The sequence below is a fragment of the Acomys russatus genome, chromosome 28, assembly GCF_903995435.1.
Source record: "Acomys russatus chromosome 28, mAcoRus1.1, whole genome shotgun sequence".
In the NCBI taxonomy this organism is placed as follows: Eukaryota; Metazoa; Chordata; class Mammalia; order Rodentia; family Muridae; genus Acomys; species Acomys russatus.
The window spans coordinates 14,643,828-14,660,621 of NC_067164.1; the positions used below are offsets into that span (position 1 = coordinate 14,643,828).

A 16,794-nucleotide genomic window follows, 5' to 3' on the forward strand; every position below is an offset into this window, starting at 1 on the left:
CCCTTGAAGGAGTCCCTGAACAGCCTACGTGTAAAGTTGCAAAGTGAGGCCTAACTTGTAAAGAGGACCATGGTGAGCTGAAGAGACCACGAGTGTGTGCCAAGAAAAGCTACTGACACTAAATGGGAGAGGTGGTAAGTGCTGGGGGTGGGGGATGGGTAAGTCCATCAAACGTGCACAGTATGACATCAGGCACATCTGGTGCATGATGTGGAGCTTCAGAATTCAGGGTTTGCCCTGCTGGGCTTAGGTCTCACTATGACTTGGTCTTTTTTATTTATTTATTTGGTTTTTCAAGACATGATTTCTCTGTGTAGCTTTGACTGTCCTAGACTCACTTTGTAGACCAGGGTGGCCTTGAACTCTCAGCAACCTGCCTACCTCTGCCTCCCAAGTGCTGGGATTAAAGGCGTGCATCACCACACGCGGCCAAAACTAAATTTCAAATAGAAAATATAACCTTTCTAACAATACCAACTCAGCAGCCACAAAGACACAGAAGGACGAGTGGAACCAGGCATTGGGACAGAGTGGCAGATACTATGGTTCCCTGTGCATCCTATGACCAGATAGATAGTGATGCTAGCTTTAATTTCCAAACATTGGCTTTCAGGTGGATGGTAAAGGAATGAGTAGCAGAGCAGATGTTTTTCTTGGGATGGTGCTCTCTTTGTAAGGGATCTTTGGGAAACTGGAATCTCCATCTCCAACTCTCTGAGATAATGTATGCATGGGGTGAGTCCGAGTTACAAAACTAATGAAATGTTTTGAACAGGAAATTTAGGCTCAACACTCCCTTGATGTGTGGCTGCTTCTGTGATCCTCTGTGATCCAGAGATGATCAGGTATAAACTCTGGCCTGGCAGATCTCAGACATCATAGATCTTCATATGTAAATAAAAATTCTTGGAAAAAGCAAATAAGGCCAGGCATGGTGGTACATGCTTTGGAAGGCAGAGGCAGGCAGATCAATGTGAGTTCAAGGCCAGCCTGGTCTACAAAGTGAGTCTAGGACAGCCAAGGCTATACAGAGAAACCCTGTCTCAAAATAAAAACAAAAATAAGAAGAAAAAGAAAAAGCAAATAAGGCAAAGAAAATCACCCAATCATTTGGGTTCGCTCTTAACATTTGTGTATATGTTAATTATTTTACAGTGTAAAATTGTCATAGCAAGATCTTTTGAAAAATACAGTAATTTAAACAGGAGAGACAGTTCACTGAATAGGCCAGAGATACACAATTCTGAGCTAGTAAGAGCATGCCGCCATATTTCAACATACAGTTCTTGTCTCTGGGCTGAGGGTTCATTTGCTTTTGCATCCTAGCCAGAGCAAAGGAAAGAAAAAGTAAATGAAAATGTCTTATTTTGTCTTGTTATTTTTTGTTTGTTTTTGGTTTGTTAGTTTGGGGTTTTTGTTGTTTTGTTTTTTGAGACAGAGTCTCATTATGTAGTCCATGATAAATGCTAATTTCTTTAAGGAAAATATCTAATGGTGACAGAGATCATTTCTGCTTTTATTCCACTGGCCAGAACTTAAGACACATGGCCCCAGATACCTGTAACAGTCTGGTTAGGTGGCACAGCAAAAATTCCCATGCTGTTATGAAACGATGATATAATTACCATAAGCCTGTGCTTGAGAAATTTAGATGTGCACAGAAGAGTCCATCAGAGCTAGGAAGAGGTGTAGGGAGAGTTCAGAGGGAGAGTATTTGATCAGCTTATATAAGGCCCTGGGTTTGGGCTCCAGCATGCACTCGCACGTGCGTACACACACACACACACACACACACACACACACACACGCACACACACGCACACACACGCGCACACACACACACATGTAATTCAAGTTATCTTGTGTATTAATTACATTTACACCCTAAAATTTCAACGTCTCGATGACTCATAGTATGGAAGGCGTGGTGCCGTTCATGGCAATGAGAGTATGCGATGAAGATTCTTCACATGGCTGTGGACAGAAAGAATGGTACCAGAACCAGGGATTAGGCCTAACATCCAAAAGCTCTCCTTCCAGCACCCAGACTCCACCTCTGAAAGGTCCTGCAGCCTCCCCAAACAGCTCCCCAGTTGAGAAGGATATACATTCAAGGAACATTCTAGATTCTAAACATAACATCACACCCTATCCCTAAAGACTCTTGGCAATCTTGTAATACATAATACATTCAGCCCAATTTTAGCAGTCTTCATAGTACTGGAGATGGCTCAGGGTCAAGAGCCTGTGCTGGTCTTCCAGAGGACCCAAGTTCAAGTCTGAGCACCCATGTCAGGTAGCTTATAGTCACCTGCAACTACAAACACACACGCATATACACACACTTTAGGTACCCAAACACATATATACACATAACATTAACGTGTTGTTGTTTGATTTTGGTTTGGTTTGGTTTGGTTTGATTTTGGTTTTTCGAGACAGGGTTTCTCTATGTAGCCTTAGCTGTCCTGGATTCGCTTTGTAGACCAGGCTGGGCTCAAACTCACAGCAATCTACCTGCCTCTGTTTCCCAAATGCTGGGATTAAAGGCATGTGGCACCATGCCCAGCTTTAAAGTTTTATTTTTCAAGATTTATTTATTATATATACAATGTTCTGCCTGCCTGCATGCTTGTCTACCAGAAGAGGGCACCAGATCTCACTGTAGATGGTCATGAGCCACCATGTGGTTGCTGAGACTTGAACTCAGGACTTCTACCAAGAGCACACTGTGCTTAATCTCTGAGCCATCTCTCCAGTCCAACTTTGTAAGTTTTTTTAAATATTAAAAAAAACAAAACTGCCAGGCGTGGTGGCACATGCCTTTAATCCCAGCACCCGGGAGGCAGAGACAGGAGGGTCTCTGCGAGTTTGAGGACAGCCTGGTCTACAAAGTGAGTCCAGGACATCCAGGACTATAAGAGAAACCCTGTCTTGAAAAAACAAAACAAAACAAAAATATTTGCTTTTCTCCCTTCAATGTATAATTTGATGAGAGTTTTGTCAGAAATGAAAATAAATTTAGTACTACTGTTCTGCTTATACTTTGTTATTTACATCCAAAAAAGCATATTGGGTGATTTTATTTTATTATTTTGTCTTTTGGGTGTTTTGCCAGAAAATGACATCAGGTCCCCTAGAATTGGACCTACAAGCAGCTCTGAAGCACCATATGGGTGCTGGAAGAGTAGCCAGTCCTCTTAGCCACTGATTCATCTCTCAAGCCCCATATTGAGCTATTTACACACACACACACACACACACACACACACACACACACCACAAACATAACTATAGTTGGGCTTGATTGTGGTGGTAAACTTTTTTCAGTAGAGGGTAAGCCACTTCTGTGTTGCAATATTTTCACACATAAAATCATAAGATGGCCATACTTTTTTTTGTTTTTGTTTTTTTGTTTTTTCGAGACAGGGTTTCTCTGTGTAGCCTTGGCCATCCTGGACTCACTTTGTAGACCAGGCTGGCCTCGAACTCACAGCGATCCATCTGCCTGCCTCTGCCTCCCGAGTGCTGGGATTAAAGGCGTGTGCCACCACGCCCGGCGGCGATACTTATTTTAAAATAAAACTTTTTACTTTATTTGGATACCTAAAGTGTGTGTGTGTGTGTGTGTGTGTGTGTGTGTGTGTGTGTGTGTGTGTGTGTGTGTGTGTATGAGAGAGACAGACAGACAGACAGACAGACCGACGGACCAGGTGCCTACAAAGGCATTGGAAGCCTTGGAGCTAGATTGACAAGCAGTTTTTGAGTTGTCTGACATGGATTCCGGCAATTGAACCCAGGTCCTCTGGAAGAGCAGCAAGTGTTCATAAAAGCTGAGCCATCTCACCGGGCATGGTGGCACATGCCTTTAATTCCAGCACTTGGGAGGCAGAGGCAGGTGGATCTCTATGAGTTCAAAGCCAGCCTGGTCTACCAAGCGAGTCTGGGATAGCCAAGGCTACAAAGAGAGACTCTAATCTCAAAATAACAAAAAACAAAACAAAAGCTGAGCCATCTCTTCAGTGCCTTTTTTAAACAAAGATTTATTTAGTTATTATTATGTATACAGTACGCTGCTTACATGTACACCTGCAGGCCAGAGTAGGGCATCATATCACATTAAAGATGGTTGTGAGCCACCATGTGGTTGCTGGGGATTGAACTCAGGACCTTTGGAAGAGCAGACAGTGCTCTTAACATCTGAGCCATCTCTCCAGCTGTCCACCCCCCTTTTTAACTTTCAATAATACAATATGTTTATTAACTCCTTGAGAATTGTATACAATATATTTTGATCACATTCATTGTCCAGTGCTTTTTCTATCTCTTCTCAGACCCACTAGTCACTTCCTCACTACCTTCTAAGTTTGTGTCCTTTTCCTTCCTCTCTTCAAATTTAACAACTCACTGGATCCAATTTGTGCTGCCGATAGACTCATCAATGTGGGAGTATCTGTAGAAGCGTGGTTCACCTTCCAGAGCCACAACCTTAAAGAAAACTAACTTTTCCTCCCTGGGAAGCCATCAACTGTCAGTAGAGTCTCAGTTAGAGGTGAGGGCTCATGAGCCCATTCCCCTCCAGGACAGAGTGAGCACTGGCTTTATCTTGTGCAGGTCTTGTGCGGCAACTACACTTGTGAGATCATAAGCGTAGAGGCCCTGCTATGCCCAGAAGAAACTGTTTTGCTCAATCTCCCCATCATCTCGCTCTTACAATTTTTCTGCTCCCTTCTCTGTAATGGCCCCTGAGCTCTGTCTCTGTGTGTCTGTGTGTGTGTGTGTGTGTGTGTCTGTGTGTGTGTGTGTGTTGGTATATATGTCACATTTATGGCTGAGCATTCCACTGACACTCATCCTCTATACTTTGACTAGCTGTGAGTTTCCATATTAGCCACCATCCACACACAAGGAAACTTCTCTGATAACATCTGAGAGCGGCACTAATGGATGGGTACAGAGATACACGTTTAGAAGGCAGTTTGAACTGGGCGTGGTGGCACACGCCTTTATTTATTTATTTATTTATTTTTTTGGTTTTTCGAGACAGGATTTTTCTGTGTAGCCTTGGCCATCCTGGACTCACTTTGTAGACCAGGCTGGCCTCGAACTCACAGCGATCCGCCTGCCTCTGCCTCCCAAGTGCTGGGATTAAAGGTGTGCACCACCACGCCTGGCTTATTGATACAAAAGTATGTCTGCATCTTTTAAGAAAAGTTAAAGCAGGGCAGTTGTGATTCATGCTTTTAATTCCATCTTTAGGGAGAGTCAGGCAGATCTCTGTGAGTTCAAGGCCAGCCTGGTCTACAAAGTGAGTCCAGGATGGCCAAGGCTACACAGAGAAACCCTGTCTCGAAAAACAAAACAACAACAACAACAAAAAAGAAGGCAGTTTGATACTGTGTTCACTTAGCAGAGAAGTAGTAATAGTTTAACTCCTGAAGGCTATGAACTCCCCAAACATGGGCTCTAGGTCAGATTTACAGTACTGGCCCATGTGGTTCCTATGTTGTGGGCCAAAAGTCCAATCAGAAAGTGGCTGTTGGGCTGGAGAGATGGCTCAGAGGTTAAGAGCACTGACTGCCCTTCCAGAGGTCCTGAGTTTGATTACCAGAAACCACATGCTGGCTCAACCATCTATAATGAGATCTAATGCCCTTTACATCTGCAGGCAGAGCACTGTATAAATAATAAATAAATCTTAAATTTAAAAAAAAGTGGCTGTTACCCACCCCCATAACATTATTGGCAGTGTTGCATTCATAAGCATATCTCAGCAAATATTTAATCTGTCTTACATCCCCTTTCTCCAAGAGGGTCTCTCACTATGTAGGTCTAGCTGGGTTGGATATCACTGTGTAAAACAGGCTGGCCTCAAATTCAGAGAGCTCTGCCTGCCTCTGATTCCTTAGTGCTGGGAAATAGTTCTTAAAAGATTAACTATATGACAGTTACTTAGGTAAACAGTGGAGATATAGAGTATAAATAAAGTGTCCCCAGCAAAATTTATGTTCTAGTAGGAAGATTTTTTTTTTAAAGATTTATTTATTTATTTATTTACATAGTATTCTGCTGACATATGTGCCTGCACGCCAGAAGAGGGCACCAGATCGCATTATAGATGGTTGTGAGCCACCATGTGGTTGCTGGGAATTGAACTCAGGATCTTTGGAAGAACAGACAGTCCTTTTAACCTGTGAGTCATCCCTCGAGCCCTAGTAGTGAGATTTTTAATAATCTAAACAATATCTTAACTTTCTAAATGTGTTTGCGTTTTAATTATCTTCAATTATGAAATGGAAATTTGAGTCTTAGTTGTAAAAAGTCTCAGCAGTTAGGAGCATTGGCTTCTCTTCCAGAGGACCTAGGTTCAATTCCCAGCAACCACATGGCCACTTCCAATCATCTGTAGCTCCCCAGGGGAATGATACCATCTTCTGTTGGCACCAGGTACGCATGTGGCACATGTATATACATACATGCAAGCAAATACTCATACATGTAGAATAAAAGTAAATGCATCTTTAAATGATAACACAGAACCACACAGCCAAATCCTGTAGGGGGTCCAAAGGATAGTTGTAAACTCAATGCACGCACAAATGGCAGGCCTAAAATCAAAGGAGGGGCCCGTGGGTAGAAATTCTACTTTCCCATTCTTCCTGTCCCTTTATTCTATCTGGCAACCTCCAGGGACATGTGTCCTCGGTCACAGTTACACCTTGTGATTTGCCTACGTCTTCCCTGGATCTTCCACATCCCTCTTGGGGCCACAGGCTGGTTCCTCCCAGGAGGACTGTGTGATTCTTCTGGATAGGGCTGAATGTAGCCCTTTGTTCCCTGTGATATCCTGGGGTCAACTGCGGCTGTTTAGCCACAGCTGCTCAAAGAGAGCTTACATAATCATGGAAGCACATGAGACTATGGGCCAAGATTGGAAAGAAACCCTCGGATTCATCAGGGAACGAAAGGGATTAATAATTTTCATATTTGTTTTTCTGCTCTGCATGTGATTTCTGCCAATACTCTGACAAGGCTCTGTCTATGTCTCATTTAATTCCCACCACAACCTTGTGACTCAGATGATATTGTCTCCGTTTTATGATAAGAAAATTTAATCATATCTGATGTATAATCTGATAAGTAGCAGATGTAGAGTTTGTCTAGGTCTGTTTAGAATATACCTATCCCAGTGTGTCTTATTATTGAATAATTTGGATTTTAAGTGGAAAAAATAGTATCATATAACAATAAGTCATATATCAAGAAAGTTCTTGTTAAATGGGATTCTGGGGATGGGCAGTGGTGGTGGCGCACGCCTTTAATCCTAGCACTCGGGAGGCAGAGGCAAGTGGATTTCTGTGAATTCGAGGCCAGCCAATGTGAGTCCAGGACAGCCAAGGCTACACAGAGAAACCCTGTCTCTAAAAACAAAACAAAAAAAGGGGGGATTCTGTTTATCAGCCCCACCCCCAAGGTTCAGGGACCATCACAGAAGAGGTTGTAGAAAGAAAGTCTGAGCCCATGGATAGGGAGGTTATCAGTTACTGTGATAAAATACCATGACCAAGGCAACTTAGAGGAGAAAGGGTTTAATTGGCAGCATCTCTGATCTCCATCCAACTAGTGCATATGTCTTTCTCACCCCTCAGCTATTAAAAAACAAAGGTATTCCTAGGTGTTTTTTTAAAAGATTATTTATTATGTATACAGTGCTCTGTCTGCATGTTCACCTGCTGGGCAGAAGAGGGCACCAGATCTCTTTATAGATGGCTGTGAGGCACCATGTGGTTGCTGGGAATTGAGCTCAGGACCTTCGGAAGAGCAGCCAGTACTGTTAACCTCTGCGCCATCTCTCCAGCCCATTTTCTTAGATATTTTTAATGTCTCTAAGAGGAAAAAAAAAAATCACCTTATTTGGAGAACTACTTACTTAAAGGAAAATTTTAACTGAAAATTCTACTTTGAGAAGATAAACACCTAAAAAGTATTATGAGAAAATGTGAAGCTGGAAAACTTGTTCTAAGTAGATGTTATTTGAAAAGTAACTCTAAAATTAAGAATTTACTCTCTGTATATGGTTATTAATATACTCAAAGTTTCTTATCAAAACTAAAATATTCAAACTTTAAAACTGCAGGGTGGATAAATGCATGAAACTCACCTCTAATTTTTTTTTTCTTTTTTGAGACATGGTTTCTCTAATGTAGCCTTGGATGTCCTGGTCTTGCTTTGTAGAACAAGCTGACCTTGAACTCACAGAGATCCACCTGCCTCTGCCTCCTGAGTACTGGGATAAAAGGCATGCGCCACCACTGTCTGGCTTTTTTTTTTTTTTTTTTTAAAGGAAGAGAATGCTGGTAAGGATGTGAGAAAAAGGAACTCATACACTACTGGTGGAAAAGTAAACTGTTACAGCCTCTATGGCAATTGGTGTGAATGTTTATAAAAAACAAAACAAAATATAACTTACTCGATGACCTAACTGTACTGTTCCTGTGTAGATGCTTAGGGCCCAAGTGAACACACCACAGAGATATGTACGACTTGATGCTTCCTGCTGCACTGATGATAGTAGCTGGGAAACGGAGGCAACCTAGATGCACATCAACAAATGGGTGGATAAAGAAAATGTGGGCCTCAGCCGGGCGTGGTGGCGCACGCCTTTAATCCCAGCACTCGGGAGGCAGGGGCAGGTGGATCGCTGTGAGTTCGAGGCCAGCCTGGTCTACAAAGTGAGTCCAGGATGGCCAAGGCTACACAGAGAAACCCTGTCTCAAAAAACCAAAATAAATAAATAGATAAATAAATAAATCAAAAAAAGAAAAAGAAAAAGAAAAAGAAAAAGAACATGTGGGCCTCAGACACAACTAGCTTTATGGAGGGATAAAGGAAAATGAAATGTTGACATTTGTAAAAACGTGGCCGAAACTAGAGATCACTGTAAAAAGCAACGTAAACCCAACTTGGGACAACAAACAGCAGCTGTTTCCTCACATGTAGACCCTATATTTTAACACATATGTACACATCTCTGTGTGTAAGGGTCATGAAAGTAGAAAGGGGTGACAGGTGGCACTCTAGTTATTGCCCACCCCCACTGCCCCTTGTTCTGTTTTCCATAAATCTTTTTTTTTTTCCCTGAAAGGAAGGAAGGAGAGAAAAGGATAAAAAGATCTGAAAGAATAGGGAAGGGAGAGAAAAAGGACATGTGCCATGAAAATAGAAGGGAGAGTGGTTTTTGTTGTTGTTGTTTTTGTTTTGTTTTGTTTTTTGAGACAGGGTTACTCTGTGTAGCCTTGGCCATCCTGGACTCACTTTGTAGACCAGGCTGGCCTCGAACTCACAGCGATCCACCTGCCTCTGCCTCCCGAGTGCTGGGATTAAAGGCGTGTGCCACCACGTCCGGCTTGAAGGGAGAGTGTTTTAGTGAGAGGGAAGGGAGCAACAAGGAGGGCATGGTTGTAGGTTAAAGAGGTAGCTCTCCACCAGATTGCCGCCATCATGGGCACGAGCCGCAAGCAGCCCATAAAGCTGGCTGGGGTAACCAAAGTGCTGGGCGGGACCGGTTCGCAGGGACAGTGTACGCAGGTGCGTGTGTAATTTATGGATGACACCGGCCGCTCTATCATCCGAAACGTCAGAGGCCCCGTTTGAGAGGGTGATGTGCTCATCCTATTGGAGTCGGAAAGAGAGGGTCAGAGGTTGCGCTGACCCTGCTCCTGGGTCCTGGGTATCCACCACTTAACCCATGGAATGACCGGCAACTGTTAAAGCGTTTGTATTTAAAAAAAAAAAAAAAGCGGTACCACAGTGGGGGATCAGGTGAATGAGAAAACGTGTGTGTGTGTGTGTGTGTGTGTGTGTGTGTGTCTCCAATGTTAAGTTAAAATTTTAATTTAGCCGGGCGGTGGCACACGCCTTCAATCCCAGCACTTGGGAAGCGGAGGCAGGTGGATCTCCATGAGTTCGAGGCCAGCCTGGACTACAGAGCGAGTTCCAGTACAGCCAGGGCTGTTACACAGAGGAAACCCTGTCTCGAAAAACAAAAAAAAGGCCGGGCATGGTGGCGCACGCCTGTAATCCCAGCACTCGGGACGCAGGGGCAGGTGGATCGCTGTGAGTTCGAGGCCAGCCCTGGTCTACAAAGTGAGTCTAGGACAGCCAAAGCTACACAATAAATAAATAAATAAATAAGCAGTATACCATTCATTTATTACCACAGCACTAAATACTAACTAGTATGTCTATTCTCTGTTATGCAAGAAAGCAGGAGAATTATTTTGCAGCAAGGAAAATGTAAGAATTTAGGTTAATTCTTTTCCAATGAATTCTGATATCATTTTGGCAATTTTATAGCCATCTTCTGTGCACCAAGAAGTCTTGCCATATCTAGTTTGATTCTTTCTACCATGTGCTAGGGACTGTTATTCCTCTCTTATTTCAGATGGGAGAAATGATATCACCAGTTTCACCTGTCCAACGCTGTGCTACGCTTTCTCACTGCCTATTTAAAGTGCTGTGTTGGTTGCTTTGTGTCATGCCTGGTCATTGTCCACTGCCTCTTGCCTCTTTCCTGTTCTGGGGAGAATCTATTGCTGTTCGTAGTGTTGGGATGACTCAGCATGACTCAGCATCTTCTGAAGAGGGAAGAGCCAGACTCCTCCTGCCCAGGCTCTGGCTCTGGAGTCAGTGGAAGCTGGAACTCAGCAACCTGTAGATCTAGTCACAGGAACGTCCCTCAGGGTGGGCGCCAAGTGTCTCTGACTAAACCATGCCTAGTGTGCTGTGTGGTTTTTCAACTGGAGGGAGTCTGTTAGTTTCTATCTGATTTCCAAGTCTTGCCTTCAGATTCTTCTTTTTTTTTTTTTTTTTTTTAGATTTATTTATTTATTATGTATACAGTACACTGCCTGCTTGTACCCCTGCAGGCCAGAAGAGGACACCAGATCACATTATCGATGATTGTGAACCACCATGGGGTTGCTGGGAATTGAACTCAGAACCTCTGGAAAAACAGCCAGTGCTCTTAACCGCTGAGCCATCTCTCCAGCTCCTGCCCTCAGATTCTTGCTGATCTTGTGAGTTCCCGCAATCTCTCTCTCTCTCTCTCTCTCTCTCTCTCTCTCTCTCTCCCTCTTTTTCTTTCCCCCTCCCTTCTTCCCTCCCTCCCCTTCCCCTCTCTCTCGCGATATGCACACATTTATTCCTATATTTTTGTTTTGTTTTTGTTTTGTTTGTTTGTTTGTTTGTTTGTTGAGACAGACTTTCTCTGTGTAGCCTTGGCTGTCCTGGAAGTCATTCTGTAGACCAGGCTGGCCTCAAACTCACAGAGACTGGCCTGCCTCTGCCTCTGCCTCTGGAGAGCTGGCATGAAAGGTGTGTACCATTATGCCTAGCTCTATATCCCCATTTCTTACAAACATAAAGCCTAACCCTGAGTGTTAGTCAAATCTTTTAAGCTTATTTTCTTAATTGTCTCTCTTTTCCATGTCGTCCTCAGTTCTTACCTGTGTTTATCATTATTTTCCAAGCCTGCTGATGCAGTCTGGAAGTCCCCTCCGAGACCGATGTTAAAAGTTCATTCATAGCAGTGTCAGGAGGTGGGACCTGCAAGGGTGATTGGGTAAGGAAGCCCTGACCTTATGCATGGAATAGGGTCAGCGTGGTGAGACTGAGTTCCTGATTAAAAGAACAGGTTTAGCTGGTTTCTTTTGTCCTGAGTGTCCTCACTTGTCCTTCTGCTGGACTATGACATGAAATGTAAGCTACATGTTGTTTATAAGTTACCCAGCATTCTGTTATAGCTGCAGAAAACACGCTCTCTAGACCCATCCAGAACTCTACCTGACCCATAGAAAGAAGCAAATGCTTTCTGACCATTCCTTATTGTGTGTACATGTATGTGCAAGTGCCGTAGCACTTGTGTCGAGGTCAGAGGACAGCTGTGATACACGTTCTCGCTTCCCACCATGTGGACTGTGGTGACTGTGAGTCATTAGCCTGGTCTACAAAGCCAGTCAAGGACAGCTAGGGCTGCACACAGAAACTTGGTCTTGAAAAAATAAAAACAAAACCAAAAACTTTTTAAATATAAAACTTATTTAAAGCCAGGTGTGGTGGCGCACACCTTTAATCATAGCAGTTGGAAAGCAGAGGCAGGTGGATCACTGTGAGTTTGAGACCTGCCTGGTTTACAAAGCGAGTCCAGGACAGCCAGGGCTACGCAGAGAAACCCTGTCTTGAAAAACAAAACACAACCAAAAACTTATATAAAATATATTGAATATATAACAACCTGAAATAATTTTAGATATTCTTACAGAGATATTCTTACTGAGTTGCAATCACATGTGATAAGTTGCAGTAATGGCTTCCAGAGGGGATTAAACAACTTTCCTAGGTTGACATAATATGTATTGATAACAAAGTTAATAAATAAAAAGTAAATATTTCTTATTTCCAAGCATTGTTCTTTCTTTTGGGTTTTGTTTGTTTGCTTTGTTTTTGCTTGGTTTTATTTGATTTACCACTATGTTAGGGATGTCATTATTGTCTGTGTTTTGTAGTCAGGAAAACTAAGATGGCGAGTGAGTAAGTAAAGGTAAAGCTGATTGATGCCTGTATAAACTTGTGGGAGTGGAATCAGTGTTCCAAGTTGTTATGTAGGATTAAAGGTGTGTGCCACCATGCCTGACAAGTTTTGCTTCTTTAGCAGAGTATGTCTCTGATAATTAGCTTCAGCTGTCAGGTAGACACCACTTAGTCCTCTGGAAAGAGGGAACATCAACTGAGGATCTGCCTAAATCAGGCTGGCATGTGAGCTTAGCTGTGAGGCATTTTCTTAATTGCTAACTGATGTTGGAGAGCTCAGCCCACTATGGGCGGTGCTACCCATAGACAGGTGTTCCTGGGATGTATAAAAATTGTAGGGGGGGGCGGGCGTGGTGGCACACGCCTTTAATCCCAGCACTCGGGAGGCAGAGGCAGGCGGATCGCTGTGAGTTCGAGGCCAGCCTGGTCTACAAAGTGAGTCCAGGATGGCCAAGGCTACACAGAGAAACCCTGTCTTGAAAAACCAACCAACCAACCAACAAACAAATAAACAAAAAACAAAAAAAAATTGTAGGGGGGGTGGGGCAGGGGCATGTGGGAATGGTAGCAGATGCCGTTAATCCCAGCACTCGGGAGGCAGAGGCAGGCAGATCGCTGTGAGTTCGAGGCCAGCCTGGTCTACAAAGTGAGTCCAGGACAGCCAAGGCTACACACAGAAACCCTGTCTCAAAAACCAAAAAACAAAGCAAAACAAAAAAATTGTAGCCTGGCAGTGGTGGTGCATGCCTTTAATTCCAGCACTTGGGAGGCAGAGGCAAGTGGATCTCTATGAGTTTGAAGCCAACCTGGTCTACAAAGTGAGCCCAGAACAGCCAAGGTTACACAGAGAAACTCTGTCTCGAAAAACCAAAAGAAGAAGAAGAAGAAGAAGAAGAAGAAGAAGAAGAAGAAGAAGAAGAAGAAGAAGAAGAAGAAGAAGAAGAAGAAGAAGAAGAAGAAGAAGGAGAAGAACTACTCACCCGACTTCACAAAAGCTGTTGAGCTGGGTGTGATGGCTCAAGCCTTTAACCCCAGCACTCTGAGGCAGAGGCAGGCAGATCTCTCCGAGTTCGAGGGCCAGCCTGGTCTACAAAACGAATCCAGGACAAACAGGGCTACATAGAGAGACCCTGTCTCAAAAACAAAACAAACTAAACAGAAAAACAAAAAAAAAAAAGCTGCTTCATTGGTGAGCACTTGCTGGCCGTTGTTAATGCACCTCACTTTCTTCTCAGTGTTTATCCATGACTGTGTGTGGAACACTGGAAAGCTCACGATTGCTTACATTTCTGTCTGTAGAGAAATGCTCACTCACCAAATCAGCACACCAGTGACTGATGCGTGGATGCTCATGTGTCAGGACATTGTTGACAAACTGTCTTCCCTCATTTACTGCCTCCCATGCTTATTGACTGAGCACTTAGAGTGGCTCCCATACTCTGTGGGTCCTAGACAGCCAAAGCTAACACAGAGAGACCCTGTCTTGAAACACCAAAAAAAAAAAAAAAAAGAAGAAGAAAAAAGGAAAAAAAGAAACAGAGTCAACACACTTGTATCCTAAAACAACTCAAATTTATTGTGTCACAATTCTGGAGCTCCAATGGAGAAATGGGACTGCCTGTGCTAAAATCCAAGCTTTCTCAGGGCTTTGCTTCATCCGGGTGCATCCAGGAGAAGAGGTGCCCTCGCTCGTGGCCTCCTGTCTTCTTTAGCTCCAGGCTCCGCTCTTCCAGCTGCAAAGGAAAGCAGCGCTGCGCTCCCTGTGCCGAGATCCTGGAGTGAGCGCCTTCAGCTTTTGTCTTTACAGTTTTTTGTTTTGTTTTGTTTTGTTTTGTTTTAATTTTTAGGTTTATCTATACAAGGTTTCTCTGTGTAGCCTTGGCTGTCCTGGACGCGCTTTGTAGACCAGGCTGGCCTCGAACTCACAGAGATCCGCCTGCCTCTGCCTCCCGAGTGCTGGGATTAAAGGCGTGCGCCACCACGCCCGGCCACTTTACAATATTTTCTTTATAGGAGGAAAAAAAGAAAAGCATGTCATGAGTCTGCCAGTAGGAGATTTAGAAAAGTTGTGCTGTTGGCGTGTAAGTAAACAGCGCTGATCGGTAGGAGTTGAGGCTGGGTGGGACAAAAATGCATTACCGATTTTATAGCCTGAGTAATGCCCGGAGCTTGACAAATGAACAGCGAGGAGCCACAGCTCTTTGTTTGTCTTTAAAAAATAAAAATAAAAATGCTGCAATCTGGGTATGGTGGTTCATGCTTGTAATTCCAGTACTCAGGAGGCTGAAGCAGGAGTGTGACTTTGAGGCCAACCTGTGCTACGTAGGCCATCTCAAGCTAGCCTTGGCTACATAGGTAGGCACCTTCAAATAACAGCACACCAGCTGTAATGATACATTATACTAAAAAATGCTTTCAATACTAAAAAAAAAAAGAAAAATAACATATTGCCTCTGTGTTTCTTTTCTTGTTTGAGACAATATGTCTTGTTTGAGCCAGTCTAGCCTGGCATGGGACTTCTCACATAACTGAGAATAAACTTGAACTCATGACCTTTGTGCTGCTCCATCTCCTAAGTACTGGGAAGACAGGCACTTGTCACTATTCTACTTAATTCACTTTTCTGTGTGGTGAAGATGCAACATTGTCTTTATATTCTCACGATTGAAAGGCTGGATTGTTTGTTTCTTGCCAAGGACAGAAGCACAGATGGCAAAGGCTATCTGGTTGGTACTAAAACACTGCTCTGTCAAGTGAGCCAAAGGCTCTCAATAGACGATGGAAGTAGAGTGGGAAAGGTTCCTGCCAGCTTCCATTAGTCATTACTTGGATGCTCCGCCACAGGACACTTGAGGCTTCTTGAACTTTGGCCAGGGGGATACAACTGTGCTGATTCATTGGGTATCATTCTGATGTGGAGAACAGATTTTTTTAGATCTGATATCCATCCAGACCAGCAGACAATGTGGGGGAAAGCCCTCGCAGAGTGGAATTCCTTCTCTGCCCCCGTTGCCAGGGCCACGGAAGGGAACTCTGCATTTGTCTTTTTTACAGTATTTATTAGGTTTTATGTGAGAAAGTTTAAGAGTCTTGGGACACACTGTAGTAACTGTGCAGGACTGTTTTACATCAGCTTGTCACAAGGTACAGTCATCTGAGGGGAGGGGATCTCAATTAAGAGGATGCCTCCATAGTTGGGTGGTGGTGGCACATGCCTTTAATCCCAGTATTTGGGAGGCAGAGGCAGGCAGATCTCTGTGAGTTCGAGGCCAGCCTGGTCTACAAAGCTGGTCCAGGACAGCCAGGGTGACATAGAGAATCCCTGTCTCAACAAAACAAAAAAGAAAAGAAAAGAAAAGAAAGTGCCTCCATAAGAGCTAGATGTAGGCAAGCTGTAGGACATTTTCTTAACTAGTGACTCATGGGGAAGGGCGTCCATTGTGAGTGGTGCCATGCCTGGCCTTGCTGGTCCTGGGTTCTATAAAGAACGAGATGCACAACCCATGGCGAACAGGCTGGTAAGCAGCACCCCCTCCATCACCTCTGCATCAGCTCCTGTGTGGGTGTACTGTTTTAGGCTACTTTATTGGGTTCTTATATCTGTAACCCTTCTCCACCCCAATCCCTTCCAACCCCACAACACTAGGTAGGAGAGGAAGAAGGTTAGAGGGGAAAGGGGGCGGAGACCTCCTTAGACTACTTCCTGCTGCTGATTAGGGGCAAGTCCATAGTCAGAGTATCTCCAACCAGCAATCCAGCAATCTCAAACGCAGCAGCCGGAACCAGTAGAAACAGCAGCCACTATCTTCTGTCTCTGGGTTCTCGAATTTATACCTTCTCAACAGTGCCCAGAATTCCAAATGTAAATTATCTGCAGCTGGCAAAAATCATGCCCCTCCTAGAACACCAGACAAATCATAGTTAGTGGCTGAGGGCACTGTGGAGCAGCCCCATGTCCCACACCAGGAATTTTTTTAAAATTCACACAACCTTAGTGGGTATTTATTTATTTATTTATTGGTTTTTCGAGACAGGTCTTCTCTGTGTAGCCTTGGCTGTCCCGGAACTCACTCTGTAGACCAGGCTGGCCTCGAACTCAGAGATCAGTATGCCTCTTATGCCTCAGGGCTGGAATTAAAGGCATGCACCACCAGGCCCGGCATTACTGGATTTTTTTGTTTGTTGTTTGTTGTTTTTGTTTTT

At 43.8% G+C, this 16,794-nt stretch overlaps 1 pseudogene; it reads left to right on the top strand.

Moving 5' to 3' along the window:
* The first annotated feature begins 9,501 nt into the window (after positions 1-9,501).
* On the top strand, positions 9,502-9,711 carry LOC127210987 (40S ribosomal protein S28-like; annotated as a pseudogene).
* The last annotated feature ends 7,083 nt before the right edge of the window (positions 9,712-16,794 follow it).